A 15,435-nucleotide genomic window follows, 5' to 3' on the forward strand; every position below is an offset into this window, starting at 1 on the left:
TTTTTTATATTTGATTTTTTTAAAAAATTCGAATTTCAAAAATTCAAATTTTAAAAAAAATCGCGTTGGGCGATCCGGGCGCTGCAATAGCGCCGAGCGGATCGCCCAGCGCACCGCCCAGCGCCACGAAACCGCCCAGCGCTGCGCGGTTTCTCTCTCCAATCGTCCGCTGGGCGACTACAATAGACCGCCCAGCGAACCGCCCAGCGCCGGCGCTCGGCTGGGCGGTCGCTGGGCGCCTATTGTGGATGGTCTAAATACACATCCAAACCCAAGCATATGAAACCACAGAAAATAAAGCAGAAGCCATGGAGCTGTTCTACGCCTCCCTCCTCTGCTTCTTCGTCTCTGTCATCTCCCTCTCCCTCCACCTCCTCTTCTACAAGACGCGGCCCGCCTCCTCCGCCCCCCTCCCCCCGGGCAGGGACCGGCTGGCCCGTCCTCGGCAAGAGCCTCGAGTTCCTCTCGACAGGGTGGAAGGGCCACCCGGAGAAGTTCATCTTCGACCGGATGGCCCGCTACTCCTCCCTCGTCTTCCGCACCCACCTCCTCGGCGCCCCCGCGGCCGTCCTCTGCGGCCCCGCCACCAACAAGTTCCTCTTCTCCAACGAGAACAAGCTCGTCCAGGCCTGGTGGCCCTCCTCCGTCGACAAGATCTTCCCCAACAACACCTCAACCCAAACCTCCTCGAAAGAAGAATCCATCAAAATGCGCCACATGCTCCCTGATGGAGTACGGACTAAACAAGCCCAATAGCAGTGACGGCCCATCAGCCCAAAGCCCAAGGAAGAGTATCAGTTCGGCATTACCAAAGAGTTCGGCCCCAGCCTACAGCTCGGTAAAAGCCGACCAATCAGTTCTACTCTCAGATCGGCAAAAGCTGCTCGGCAATAGTTCAGCAGTTCGGTCTCAGTATTCGACCGAACTGGGAGATAGTGGACCCATGCAGGATCTCATGACCACTACACGATCTATTTAGTGATGTCAAATCATGCAGGATCTCATGCGGGATAAGCGGACCAAACAAAGAGGTAGTGGACCCATGCAGGATCTCCATGACCTCCACGACATCCACAACCATCATTAGTGGTGATGCAAGCCACGATCTTAGTTCAATGTATAAATAGAACTTAGATCAGATAGAAAAGGGTTAAGCTCTCTAGAGATAAAATATCATATAGCAAGTCTGTGTTGTAAGCTGTAATCCCAGATCAAGCAATACAATCTTGCCCTCCCTTCTTCCCGTGGACGTAGATTTACTTCAGTAAATCGAACCACGTAAATCTCTGTGTCGTGATCTGTATTTTCCAGCATTCATCACCATCAAAAATTCGCCAAACCATCACTGGCGCCGTCTGTGGGAAACAGAGAACCAAATTTGTGATAAAGCGAATTTTTGACCCTTTTTCCACCCCAAAAAAATGCATACCAGATCACACACTTACCCGTAATACCGTTCGTGAAAACCATGAGGAAGCTAGTCCAGCCCGCAGGTCCGGAAAACAGCCTCGGGAGACATCTACTTCCAGTTTTCACGATGAAGGAACAAGCCGCTCAAAAGGTCCACACACCGAGTCTTCCCAGCAGCCTGATTTGAATGAGGCTGTCAAGCTGTTCTTGGCTGAGAAGCAGGATGAGTTCTTAGCCTTCCTGCAAAAGAGCCAACAGCCGAAGACGAAAACGGTGGGTTCTCCTTCCTCATCCAGACATGAAAGTCACTACCGCAGTAGTGCCGTGTCTTCCAGGAAGAAGAATCCTCAACCCCGACATGTTCCTGTTCCTCCTCGGTACCGGAATCACAGGAGATCTCCATCTCCTCCATACCGAAGAGATGTCGGGTTCGCCATGTACGGAGCATTGAAGACTCCGTTCTCGGACGATATCACCCGAACTCCCCTTCCACAGAACTACCGAACTCCGTCGATGACTTATGACGGGTTGGTGGATCCTCATGACTTCCTGGGACGCTATCAGTATAATATGGCGAACCAAGGTCTCAATGAGGTCCATATGTGCAAGCTGTTCCCCGAGCTGCTTATCGGGAACGCAAGAAGGTGGTTCGATAGCCTCCCCCAAGGCAGCATTAGATCTTACCGAGATCTAATGGAGGCTTTCCACAGGAGGTTCTTTCAGAAAGCGGAAGCCCGGATCACTTCGGCTCAGCTGCTTTCTATACGTCAAGGTCGCGACGAAAAGATCAACGACTTCATGACGAGATTCCACAAGGAATGCCTACAAGTAGATAATCTCAATGATCTACTTGTCATTTCGGCATTCCAAAATGGAATCTTGCCCGGAGCTCTCTACAGAAAGCTCGTGGAATGCAGTCCGCAAACAGCTCAAGAGATGTGGGACATTGCGGACAAGTTTTCTCGTGCCGATGAGGCAGACCGTCGAAAACGGTCTTTAGACAGCTCATCTAGAGAAGACAAAAAGAAGCCCGATCATAGCGATCAGAGGCTTCCTCGCCGAACACCTTCCCCACCAAAGGAGGGATAGCGGTCATCCGAGGTGATCGAAAAAGAGCAAGTGTGTTCGCAGATTGCGCTTAAAAGTGCCGAGCAATCAGTTCGGCACCATCAAGCATAGCAATCACAGCAGCCGGAGTCAGAGGCAGGCGAAATGACCGAAGTCACACCAGAGCCGAACTCGATGGTGTACGGCACTGAAGCCGTGATTCCGGTTGAGATCGGCATACCCAGTCCCCGAACTCTAAATTTCTCCTCAGAAATGAATGACGACGGACTGAGAGCCGAACTAGATCTGGCCGAAGAAAGAAGAGAATTGGCCTGCATAAAAGCAGCCAAGTACAAGGAGCAAGTAGCCCGGTATTATAACCAAAGGGTGAAAAAGCTGCAATTTCAAGTGGGAGATCTCGTCTCGAGAAACAACGAAGTAAGCCGAGCAGAAAAGCTGGGCGAACTCGAACCCACATGGGAAGGTCCATATCGGGTGTCAGAAGTCCTCGGCAAAGGGTCTTACAAATTGGCTCACATGTCAGGAGAACAGGTACCCCGAACATGGCACATTTCCAACCTCAAGAAGTTCCATTTGTAAGAGACAGTCCGGTCAGTCAATCTTGAGTCCTGTTCGGTCAATGTGCTTTCTTTGGTTTGCTTGGTCTTTGTTTGTCTCTGTGCGTTTTGTCTGTGTGTTTTGTCTGTCTCTGTGCGTGTCGTCTCTTACAAATGTTACTGAGGTATCTTGTTCTTCGAAGGCTGATCCCCTTTTTAGAACATATATAAGCCTACGATTGTGAGTCCAAGCTTCTAAAGAGGATACAAGACCACAATTCAGCTTAAACAAGCAGTTCATCTGAAACGAACTGCAATAAGCCAACGATTGTGAAGTCCAAGCTTCTAAAGAGGATACAAGACCACAATTCAGCTTAAGAATCAAGCACTTCGTCTGAAACGAACTGCAACAAAAGTCCGATTCACGCGATAAAACTTGCCTGAATTAGGACAAGGGAAAGTCCGATCCACGCGATAAAACTCGCCGAATTAGGACAAGGGAAAGTCCGATCCCCAAATTAGGACAACGGAAAGTCCGATCCGAGCGATAAAACTCGCCAAATTAGGACACAAGCTTAGTCCGGTCAAAGATGTTTATTTCATCAGACCAAAGACGAGTCCGGTCAAAGATGTTTATTTCATCAGACCAAAGACGAGTCCGGTCAAAGATGTTTATTTCATCAGACCAAAGACGAGTCCGGTCAAAGATGTTATTTCATCAGACCAAAGACGAGTCCGGTCAAAGATGTTTATTTCATCAGACCAAAGACGAGTCCGGTCAAAGATGTTTATTTCATCAGACCAAAGACGAGTCCGGTCAAAGATGTTTATTTCATCAGACCAAAGACGAGTCCGGTCAAAGATGTTTATTTCATCAGACCAAAGACGAGTCCGGTCAAAGATGTTTATTTCATCAGACCAAAGACGAGTCCGGTCAAAGATGTTTATTTCATCAGACCAAAGACGAGTCCGGTCAAAGAAGTTTACTTCATAAGACCGAGGACAAGTACGATGAAATTTTTTCGCTAAGCTGTAAATACACAGTGTTAGAAGCGAAAACAAAATTTCATTTTTCAAATCTTGTTCGGCACACAACTCCGCTACCCTACGAGATGGCGTTACGCTATTACAAAGGACTATCCTACTGTCCAGGGTTGCTAAAGTTGAGCCATCTATTCACAAAATCCTCGTGAAGCCGAGTTCGGGCGTTCTCGGCAGCTGAAGAATAAGCAGGTCGACGAGATGCTCTAATCGACCTACCGCCTCTTCCCTGAGCCCGAGAAGCCCTAGCACCTCGGCGGCGAAGAGTCTCTTCACGAAGCATTTGCCGATCTTGCTCACTCATAACCACAGCTCCTCTGCGAACTTCAGTCCGTCCTCGACTTGACGTCTCTGGTTGTCCCTGAGTTCGTTGCTGACTTGGAGTACGGTTTTGAGCGAGTGAATCAGAGGTTTGAGCTGGAGTACTAGCATCTGTTGGCGGGAAATGCCTGAGGAATCTCTCAATTGAGGGACGCCGGGAAAGAACTATGTCGTACCGAGAAGCCCAGCGCCGCAATGATTTCACGACTTGTTGGCAAGCCGAGCTCTCCAGCGCATTGTTCCTCCGGAGTACATGATATTCCTCCCACAGTTCGTCAACTCGTTCTTCAACTTCAGAGATGGTCATTCCCCCACGCCTGCAGATGAAATCCTCATACGCAGTCCTCTCAGCGACGGCAGTGTTCAGCTCGGCCTCCAGATCCTTCTTTTCGGACTCTAAGTCCTTATTATCGGCCTCCAGCTTCATTGAACGAGCCAAGAGTTCGTCATTCTTCATCTGGTCAGCTATAGCTCTTTTCTCAGCTTCGTCTAAAGCCGAAGAGTACAGCCGCTTCCAGTGAAGTACCTCCAGCTCCTTGAGAGTTAAGAATACAAAGCAGCTACGTCAGTTCGGCATTTCAGCTTACCGAGCAGGTAGTAAACCACAACAGGAGTAAGAGAGTACGAAAGGCTATACGAAGACACAAGAGCAGAAAGAAGAATTTTTTCATTCATAAGAAAAAAATTTTTTCTACACAAGGGCTTCAAGGCCGTTTTACAAGAAGGAAGAAACTAAACTAAGAGAAGGAAGACGAAATCATACTCCGCTAGCTTCGTCTCCGCCTTCTCGGTGAGGTTCAGCTTCCTTCTCCTTGTCTGCTTCAGCTTCAGCCTCGGCCTCCCTGCTCTCCCCAGCCTGCTCGGCGCCACCGTAGCCGATCTGCTGCGCCTCCTGCTCGGCCTGCTCATCGCCGGTCTGCCGCTCATGCTGCTCGGTATCACCCTCTGCATGGAAAATTGGAGCGGGTGAAACTGACCCTATGGAGGCAAAGATAGCCTCCATGTCTCATCGCGGTCAGCTCGGCAACTACGAACTTGGTCTGCAGAAAGCAGGACCGAGGACGAAGCAAGCTCCTCAAGCACCGGCAGACTCTGAAGCCGAGCTGCTATCTCTCGGCCGTACAGCGGCAGGATGACTTCGGGACCCTGCTCGGCTTTATCGGTCATCAGTTTCAGCAGATCACCGACAAAGGCTGAAATTGGTTGCTCAGAAAGAGTTTCTCCGCGAAAGCACGGAGAACCTCCCCCTTGGGCAACCACGGCAGCAGCATCCCTCCGTTTCGTCTGCTCTCGCTGGATGACGAGCTGGTTTTTGGGCAAACTGAGCTTCATCCTGGGCCGAAATCCTAGCAGCTCTGGCCTTCTCAAAGGTTAGCCTCAGCCTGTTCGGCCCGATGACAAGCAGCCGCCAACTTCCTCTGCATCTCAGCATAGTCATTGGACGCTTTGGAAAGTTCGACGGCGACGAGCTTGGAGAGCATATCGTTCCTCTGAAAATGGATAAAGAAAAAAGTCAACAAAGGGGCCACAAAAAAATACAGGAAAAAAGCAAGGCCAGAAAATCAAGAAGAGAATTCACCTCGGCGAAGTCCGTGGGCCATAAAAACGGCTCACAGATATGTTCCGAAGGAGGCGCCAAGACCACGTCTTTCTCTGGCGCTCTCGGGGGCTTCTGGGCCTTCCCCTTCCCCTTTGCCGAAGTCGACTCCGGCTTCTTCGGATCCGAAGAGGTTTTTTGCCTCTTCGGAGTCCTCTCGGCATCAGACGCCGAGCTGGTGATTTTCGGCCTCTCCGGCTCCTTGGACTCCGAAGATTTGCGGCTCATCTTATTCAGCATGTACACTGCCAAAAAGCAAGAAAGCAAGGTTAGTTTTCGCCGCTAAAGCAGTAAAAGCATAAAAAAGAAATCCTCACCCTCAGTTTCTTCGTCCGAAGACGAGATATTGAACACGAGGTCGCCCTTGACGAGCTCAGTTTCCGAGTACTGTTTCCTAATCATAGGAATCTTATTGAGCTCGCCCTCGAGCTCGGCCAACGGTTCTAACCGAGGATGGGGAATCACGGACTTCGGCCCTCTCCAAGGAAAGCTCGGAGCCGCTGTCCTATTATAAAAAAAGAAGCGGTTTTGCCATTTCGGCCACTTGGTTTTGCAGAATGCCCTAAAAGGCTGTAAGGGGATCAAGTAAAACCAAGATCCCTTCCTTTTAAACTGGAAAAAATTAAGGATTGCCCGCAGAGACAGATCCTTATCTAGCCTACGGAGTTCGGCAGCAAAAGCCGACAAGTGCCTCCACGAATTCGGAGTCACCTGACCTAAAGGGAGTTGAAAAAAATCAAGAAGCTCTACAAAAGGTGGGGGAAGAGGGAAACGAAGCCCGCATTCTAAGCAGGCTTCGTAAACGGTGGCATAACCCTCCGGCGGGTCGTTAGCCCTATGATCATCGTCGGGAACCACCGCCTTCCCCCCGGGAAGAAGATATTTTTCGTGTAGAGATATCACGGTGTCCTTACTCAAGACGCTGTGAAAGTATTCTACAGTCTTCTCCCCGGACTCTTTCCGGCTAGAAGACCCCTTGCCCCCTTTCCTACCGCTACCTAACTCAGAAGAAGAAGAAGAAGACATGGTTCTTACTCTTTGCAAAATCTGAAGAAATTCTGAAGAAATTCTTGAAAGCGGAAGGAAATTTTTTACGCAAAAGAGACAGAGTGCAGAAGAAGCAACAGCAAAAAGTATTCAAAGGATGAACGCGCAAGGCACGTCCCCTGACGTCAGCCTCCCCCGTACCTTTATCCAGAATGCCGAAGTGACTCGCTTCGCCGAAGTGATTCACTTCGCTTTTCGGGGGGGGTAGTGATGGAGTACGGACTAAACAAGCCCAATAGCAGTGACGGCCCATCAGCCCAAAGCCCAAGGAAGAGTATCAGTTCGGCATTACCAAAGAGTTCGGCCCCAGCCTACAGCTCGGTAAAAGCCGACCAATCAGTTCTACTCTCAGATCGGCAAAAGCTGCTCGGCAATAGTTCAGCAGTTCGGTCTCAGTATTCGACCGAACTGGGAGATAGTGGACCCATGCAGGATCTCATGACCACTACACGATCTATTTAGTGATGTCAAATCATGCAGGATCTCATGCGGGATAAGCAGACCAAACAAAGAGGTAGTGGACCCATGCAGGATCTCCATGACCTCCACGACATCCACAACCATCATTAGTGGTGATGCAAGCCACGATCTTAGTTCAATGTATAAATAGAACTTAGATCAGATAGAAAAGGGTTAAGCTCTCTAGAGATAAAATATCATATAGCAAGTCTGTGTTGTAAGCTGTAATCCCAGATCAAGCAATACAATCTTGCCCTCCCTTCTTCCCGTGGACGTAGATTTACTTCAGTAAATCGAACCACGTAAATCTCTGTGTCGTGATCTGTATTTTCCAGCATTCATCACCATCAAAAATTCGCCAAACCATCACTCCCCACCTTCTTCAAGCCTGAAGCCCCTCCACCGCTACGTCGCCATCATGGACGAAATCGCCCGCCGCCACCCTCGCCGACGGATGGGAGAACAAGCAAAACGTCGTCGTTTTCCCCTGGCGAAAAACTACACGTTCTGGCTCGCCTGCCGCCTCTTCCTCTCCGTCGAGGATCCGGCGCAGGTAGAGAGGTTCGCGGCGCCGTTAATCTGCTGGCGTCGGGGCTGATTTCAATCCCGATTGATCTGCCCGGGACGCCGTTCAGCAAGGGGATCAAGGCCTCGGCGTACATAAGGAGGGAGCTGGTGGGGATTATCAAGCGGCGGAAGGTGGACCTCGCCGAGGGGAGGGCTTCGCCGACGCAGGATATCTTGTCGCACATGCTTCTTACTAGCAATGAAGATGGGAAGTTCATGAAAGAGTCGGATATTGCTAATAATATTCTTGGATTGCTCATCGGCGGCCATGATACCGCTAGCTCGGCGTGTACCTTCGTCGTCAAGTACCTCGCCGAGCTACCGGACGTCTATCAGAGCGTCTACAGAGGTAAATATTAGTATGATATTGTTTGCTATATGCTAAGGTTTCTCTCCTAAAGGCCTCAGCCTAATAGAGTAGGGGTTGTGGTTATATACTTCATGTGGTCCCAATTAAATGTCTCATATCTGACCGGTACAGGATTTAAGAAATTGTTTGACTTTATGAAGAAAGAAAGTGAATGAAAAAAGTTAATGGATTGTACATACTTAGTTTTATAATAAAATGAGAGTGAGAAGAGTTAGTGGAATATAGGGTCCACTCATTAAAAGTAGTAAAAATGAAATGATACATCAATAAGGGTAATTACTTGTGCAGAGCAAATGGAGATCGGGAAGAGCAAGGGGGAAGGAGAGCTGCTAAACTGGGAGGACTTGTAGAAAATGAAGTACTCATGGAACGTTGCGTGTGAGGTGTGGAGGCTGGCGCCGCCTCTTCAGGGAAGCGCTTGCCGATTTCTCCTACAATGGTTTTCTCCATCCCCAAGGGCTGGAAGGTCATTTCTCCTCCCATCTACATTTGTCTAATTTTTTTCTATGTTTCGTGTAACCAAATTTCACAAGTAAAAGGCACTAACCAAGTGTGACTTATTGGTCAAACGCCGGTTATGTCAAACATGACATAAATCACGCTTTTCTCTAAATTAACTCTTCTCGGATTGAGGGGTTTTCTAAAAGTATTAAGGGCATAAAACATGGTTAACTATTTATTTCCTTAATAACTTGTCTTGCATTTGTTTAATTTGTATATACGTGGTGCAGTTATATTGGAGTGCAAATTCGACTCACAAGAACTCAGACTTCTTCCCGGAGCCAGAGAAGTTCGACCCTTCGAGGTTGAGGGATCGGGGCCTGCCCCGTACACATTTGTTCCATTCGGGGGTGGGCCCAGGATGTGCCCCGGGAAGGAGTATGCCCGATTGGAGATCTTAGTGTTCATGCACCACCTTGTCACCAAGTTTAAATGGGAGAAGATAATCCTGATGAGAAATTGTGGTTGATTGTTAAGGACCTAAATCCCTAACGATCCGATAAAACGGATAATAACGAGATAAAGATAATCCGGCGCCCGTGAGGGTCGGCGGAGATAAAGATCTGGGCGGCTGTGCGCGGGTTCCAACCCGTCGGGCAACGGCTACAGATCAGATATACGTTCCGGCTGTGCGCGGAGACCTTCCGTCGGGCAGCAGGTAGCGTAAGGAATTAGGGATTCAAAGAATCACACGTGGACTTGGCCAAAATAATATTGTATTTCATTGAATGAATATTATGGAAGACTCCACACATATTTATAATATGTGTGGATACAAAAAAGATATGCTAAATCCCTATAATATCTAAACAAAATAATAAAGAAGATATGCTAAATCCCTATGATATCTAAACAAAATAATTATAATAGAAGAGAGTTAGGATCGTATCAACTCCCCCACGGTTGAAATCCACCTTGTCCTCAAGGTAGGAACCATAAAACCACGAAGAGAGTTGAAAGTAGAAGCTCTGGCGAGGTATCTCCTCCTGGATCAAACGCCCACCGACTAGTTATGCGTCTCCCTTCATCATTTCCACCCAAAATCACCAATAGAGAACCGTGTTGGGTATAAGATATGGTGGACACCCCCGCCATATTGTTGTCGTGACAATTCAACGTAAAAATGAAAAGTTTTGCCACACCTCCATGAATGCTCAAACACGGCGTGTCATTTCCTGGAGGAATCAACCTTACATCGGCGGCGAGCGACGGTAATCGAGGATTCATACTTGTAACATTACTAACATTTAAATCCACATAGACACAAACAAGTGCTTGCGAACTGGAGTGAGCATCACCTGTCTTACCCAATTCTTCTGCTTTTAATTTAAGCTCATCCTCAAACAACCTTCGCTTCTCTTCCATTTCCTCTTGACTGTCCTGTTTTTTCATATCCAATCCAGCCTCGATGCCATCAACAAGGCTCTGATTCTCCATGCTCTCTTGTTCGGCTTCTTACTCAATACACTGAAATCTTTTTCTTTCTGCTCTAAACTAGATCGAAGGGCTTCGGTTTTATTTCCTTTCTCCAACAAAGTCGCTACATCATCTTTCATCTCCAATTCCTTATGTGTTGGAACACTAATATCATCAATCTTCTCGTCATATGCCCCGACAAGCACTTGCAGCGGCGTATTGTTGGTCTTGATGATCTCTTCCAGGGACTCGTCATTTGGTACAACAAGATTAGCACTCCCATTGTGAGCAACGTTGTCGGGAACATCCTCAGCTAGATTATCGTCATCAATATTCTCCTCAAACAATGCATTCACGCAGGCGAGAAGGGCGGCTTGCTCCAATCTACAACTACGTAACTTCTCGTTGAAATCACTACGGCAACTAGTTGGGCCGGGCAAGGCGAACGAACCTTGAGACTGGGGGCAACAACAGGCAACGTCGTTGTGCGGTGACCCAACGATCGTCGCGCGGTGGTGGCTGGTACATAGGCTGTGTGTGCAACTCTTCCGGTGAATCCCAACAGGTAGGCGAGTGCGTAGGTTGGTCAGAAGTTTGACTGGTCACCAGCGTGGGCTGACTGTATAGGTCCCGCGGTGGCTGTTCGGTGGAGTAGCGGGGGCCGGTGGGAGGGGGGCTGGACTCGCAGCGCTCTCACCTCCTCCTGAGGGTGAGGTCGATCCCTACACGTCTCCGAGCGTCGGTGCCGGTCAAAAGGCAGGTAGCCGCGGTCCTGCTGTTGCGCCGGTGGACAGCGGCGATTGGTTCGATGTCTGAGCGGATTCCAGCAACTCGGTGGACGCGGCGGTGGCTGATCATAATCCGAGTATCCCTGCGATGCCCGGTGAGGCGGTGGTTCCCAACAAGAGGGATGCCGCGTCGGTGGAGGGTCATAGGGATCGAAATCCTGGAGTTGGTATCTCGGTCGTGGGCGACGATCAGGTGGATCCAAGTGGTGTGAGACGTAGGGTGATTCTGGATCAGGACACGACGGTGAACGGAGTACTTCCACCTTGCTGCTCGGAGGGTCCCAACAGGTTACACTGCGAGGTTGGGCCAGCTGGTAGGGACGGAATGGCTGTGTGGCCTGAGAGACGTCGTATTGACGACGGCGATAGCCGACGTAGTCGTATGACATGTCGACGGACTGAAGCGTGGCTGTGGTGGATGATGAGCGTCTGACTTTGACGCGGCACGCGAGAATCTTTCCCGTCGGGCGTTGCAGAGGTAGAGTTGTTCGGAGGCTAGAGCTCGGCGGACAGGCGGGACTCGGCAACCAAAGTAGTTGCTGTGCGCGGAATGTTTTCCGTCGGGCAGCGGTGTAGCTTCGGTTCGAGATGGTGGGAGGGTGAGATCACGATGAAAGCACCAGTTGTTAAGGACCTAAATCCCTAACGATCCGATAAAACGGATAATAACGAGATAAAGATAATCCGGCGCCCGTGAGGGTCGGCGGAGATAAAGATCTGGGCGGCTGTGCGCGGGTTCCAACCCGTCGGGCAACGGCTACAGATCAGATATACGTTCCGGCTGTGCGCGGAGACCTTCCGTCGGGCAGCAGGTAGCGTAAGGAATTAGGGATTCAAAGAATCACACGTGGACTTGGCCAAAATAATATTGTATTTCATTGAATGAATATTATGGAAGACTCCACACATATTTATAATATGTGTGGATACAAAAAAGATATGCTAAATCCCTATAATATCTAAACAAAATAATAAAAGAAGATATGCTAAATCCCTATGATATCTAAACAAAATAATTATAATAGAAGAGAGTTAGGATCGTATCATTGATCCAATGCCAATTCCGGCTAAAGGACTTCCTATTCGACTATACCCCCACATTTCTCAAAATTAATTAATTTTCCTGTTTTACAAATATAAATTTAATAACCAATTTCTGGGGCAAGCATACATGTATACAGCTATAATTATAATGAATTAGGATTTGAAATTAGGGGCCGAAGTAGGTCTCCTGTCATATTCTCCCGCTACAATTTTTTTTTTCTTTTTCATGTTGTAATATTGAAATTAATATCGATGTAAGAGCATCTCCAATAGGTTAGGACGTCAAATAGCCCTCAAATAGCCTTCACACTGCCACATCATCAGCACTACAATTCTCCTGCCACATCAGCTTGCCACATCAACTGGACATCAAATAGCCCTCACATAGCCTTCACACTACCTATCCACATCACTAATAATAATTATATAATTTAATTTTCACTCGTATCAACATACGGAATTTAATTTACGAGACAAATACGGAAAATTCGAATAATAATATTAAAATTTAAAAAGTACATTAATTTTAAAAAAAAGTACAATAATTAAAAAAATTACATTTAAAAAATTACATAAATTTGCATAAAAACTAACGCCTTGCAATCCTCCGGTTTAAAAAATTACATAAATTTGCATAAAAATTACATAAATTTGCATAAAAAATTACATTAAAAAAATTACATTTAAAAAATTACATAAATTTAAAGGTAGAGAGAATACTCGTTAAAACAAGTGGTGCGAATGAAAATGAGGTTCAACGCGCGTATATATAGTGTTTTCGAAAAACAAAAAAAAAATATTTTAAATCCGACGCCGGTTTGGCGCCGATCCGGGACCCACAATGGCGCCCGTGAGGATCGGCGTCGGAACCGGCGTCAGCGCGGGAATCGGCATGGCGACGCCGATTTTGACGCCGATTTCGCCGACGCCGGTTCCAATGGTTCGGCGTCAAACCGGCGTCGGCGAAAAATCGGCGTCGCGGTGGTGACGCCGGTTATTGGAGATGCTCTAAACGTAGAAGAAAAAAAAAGAAAAATAAAAAAAGGGCAAAGTGCGGTTGCAAGAGTGATTACTTTATTAAATTTGGTGCTGTATTATTTTGACTTATGGACCTTGTAATTAAATGATTTGTTTTGTGACCTCTCCAGTTACAATTTCATAGTACTGTACATTTTGATTTTATACAAAAAGTGTGGGGATAAGAGTATCAATATATATAAATGAAGATGAACATATTTCAACGCATGTAAAGTAAAACTAATAAATACGTCTCAAATAACAGGCTTAAATAAGGCATATGTATTGATTTTACAAATTATATAAAACTCAAAGCTCAATTTCATTTATTTAAAATTATTAATATAAACAAATTTAGAATTAATTTTTAATTCATTTATATAATAAATAACGAAGATAATAATTTTTTATATATTAAAATAAAATAAATTTATAAATACTAACAATTTAGACAAAACAAGAATAATGCTCACGTAAAAAGAATAAATGTAATATAATATGTATATATAATGCTAGATGCAGGGACGGACCTAGCGCAGGCCAAGCCGCCGCTCCAGCGGGGCTTGGCCAGCGCCGGAAACACCCCAGCCATGGTTACCCGTCGCCCGAAGCAAGAAAGTTTGACTGTAAATGTGTGAGTGTATGAATGAGATGAGAATATAAGAAGGAAGAAGAGATAGAAAATTTTACTCTTTAAAGGCAGATCTATAGGCTACTAACCGACTTTATCCCTTTTAACAAATCAACAAGATTTTCTATTTATTTTTACTCAAATTAAATTGCTACAGTTTATTGCCTTCTGTGTAATAATGAGTACTCCTACTAATTACTCCTTTTTATTTAAATGAAATAATTGCTTAGTAGGAGTATTTCCTACTTCCTTCTTTCTATTTAATGAAATAATTGCTTTTATTTACCAACCCACTAACATTTTAGTAAAATTTAATTAGACTATCTGCAAATTTTTAAAATAATTAGAGAAATTGTTTACTTATAATAAATTGAGGCTTTGTACTTTATTAGTAATTTATTTGATTCAAAATTACAATTTTAGAAATTATGATATTGATATATGAATTAGACGGAGTAATTTGTTTTTATTTATTTGGGAATTAATTATAGCCAGATTTGAAATATAATTTATGATTTATGATTTGTCTGAAGTTGAGAATATAGATTTATTGATTTTTTTTTCATTACAATGATCATACTATAAGATTTCATAAAAAAAATTATATTATATATAAAATTAAATATTTTAATATTATTAAAATTTCAGCACCGGCTTATTCGAATTTCTGGTTCCGTCCTTGGCTAGATGTACATAAGAGCATCTCCAAGGGAGAAAGGTATACCGAGTAGGTATATTTCTCATTTACCTTCTAAAAAAATATTATAATACATTCTTAAAAAGTAATGGACTCCAAGGATAGAAGGTAAATTAAAAAGGCAAACAAAATAACTAACTTTTTACCTTTTCTATCAAGAAGAGGTAAAGATACCTTCTCAAAATGAAAGAAGGTATAATACCTCCTCAAATACCCTTTCCTTTGGAGCATGAAATTTTATGAAGAAGAGGTAAATATGGTAGTTATTTCTCTTTACCTCTCCATTTACCCTCTCCCTTGGAGATGCTCTAATAATACATGCTTACACAAGTAGACATTTACAATTACATAATCACCGATAATGATAAATGGAGTAAGAAAGAAGCATCATAAATATCTTAACTATGGGTAAAATTGCGTCCCTATGATAGAAATCTAAAAAACATTTTAAATATGCTAAATATATAGGCGTAGTATCCAATTACATTCAGGCGTTGGTTATTTAATAATTGAGATTGTTAGAATTGTTTTTGGCGTTGGTTATTCAATAATTGAGATTTTTAGTATTGTTTTTTAAAATTCAAAGAGATATTGGTGCCTGACATCATAAAATTGAAAAATATTTTTTTCCATAAACTTTAAATTTTCTATATAATATAACAAATTTAAATAATTATTAAATTTTTTTTATAAATATAATCTTCTTATTTCATTTTGGTTCATCACATAAAAATAGTCTTCTTCCATTTTTAGTAAGTTTTCTCGGTTGGCTCCATTTTCTATTAACAATATCCCAATCACTTTTATTTTCTATTTCTTTCTTACTTTACCAGTTTGACATTAAAATTCTTTTCGTTCATATTTCTATGGAATGGGGGAGTAATAAGTAGAAAAATGAGTAATATTGCTAAGTATAATTTTAGTA

The 15,435-nt window shown here is 44.9% G+C and overlaps 1 pseudogene; it reads left to right on the forward strand.

Moving 5' to 3' along the window:
• Window positions 1–308: 308 nt before the first annotated feature.
• LOC121781490 lies at window positions 309–12,235 on the forward strand (annotated as a pseudogene).
• Window positions 12,236–15,435: the final 3,200 nt, after the last annotated feature.

This window comes from Salvia splendens, chromosome 20 (genome assembly GCF_004379255.2).
Source record: "Salvia splendens isolate huo1 chromosome 20, SspV2, whole genome shotgun sequence".
NCBI classification, from domain to species: domain Eukaryota; kingdom Viridiplantae; phylum Streptophyta; class Magnoliopsida; order Lamiales; family Lamiaceae; genus Salvia; species Salvia splendens.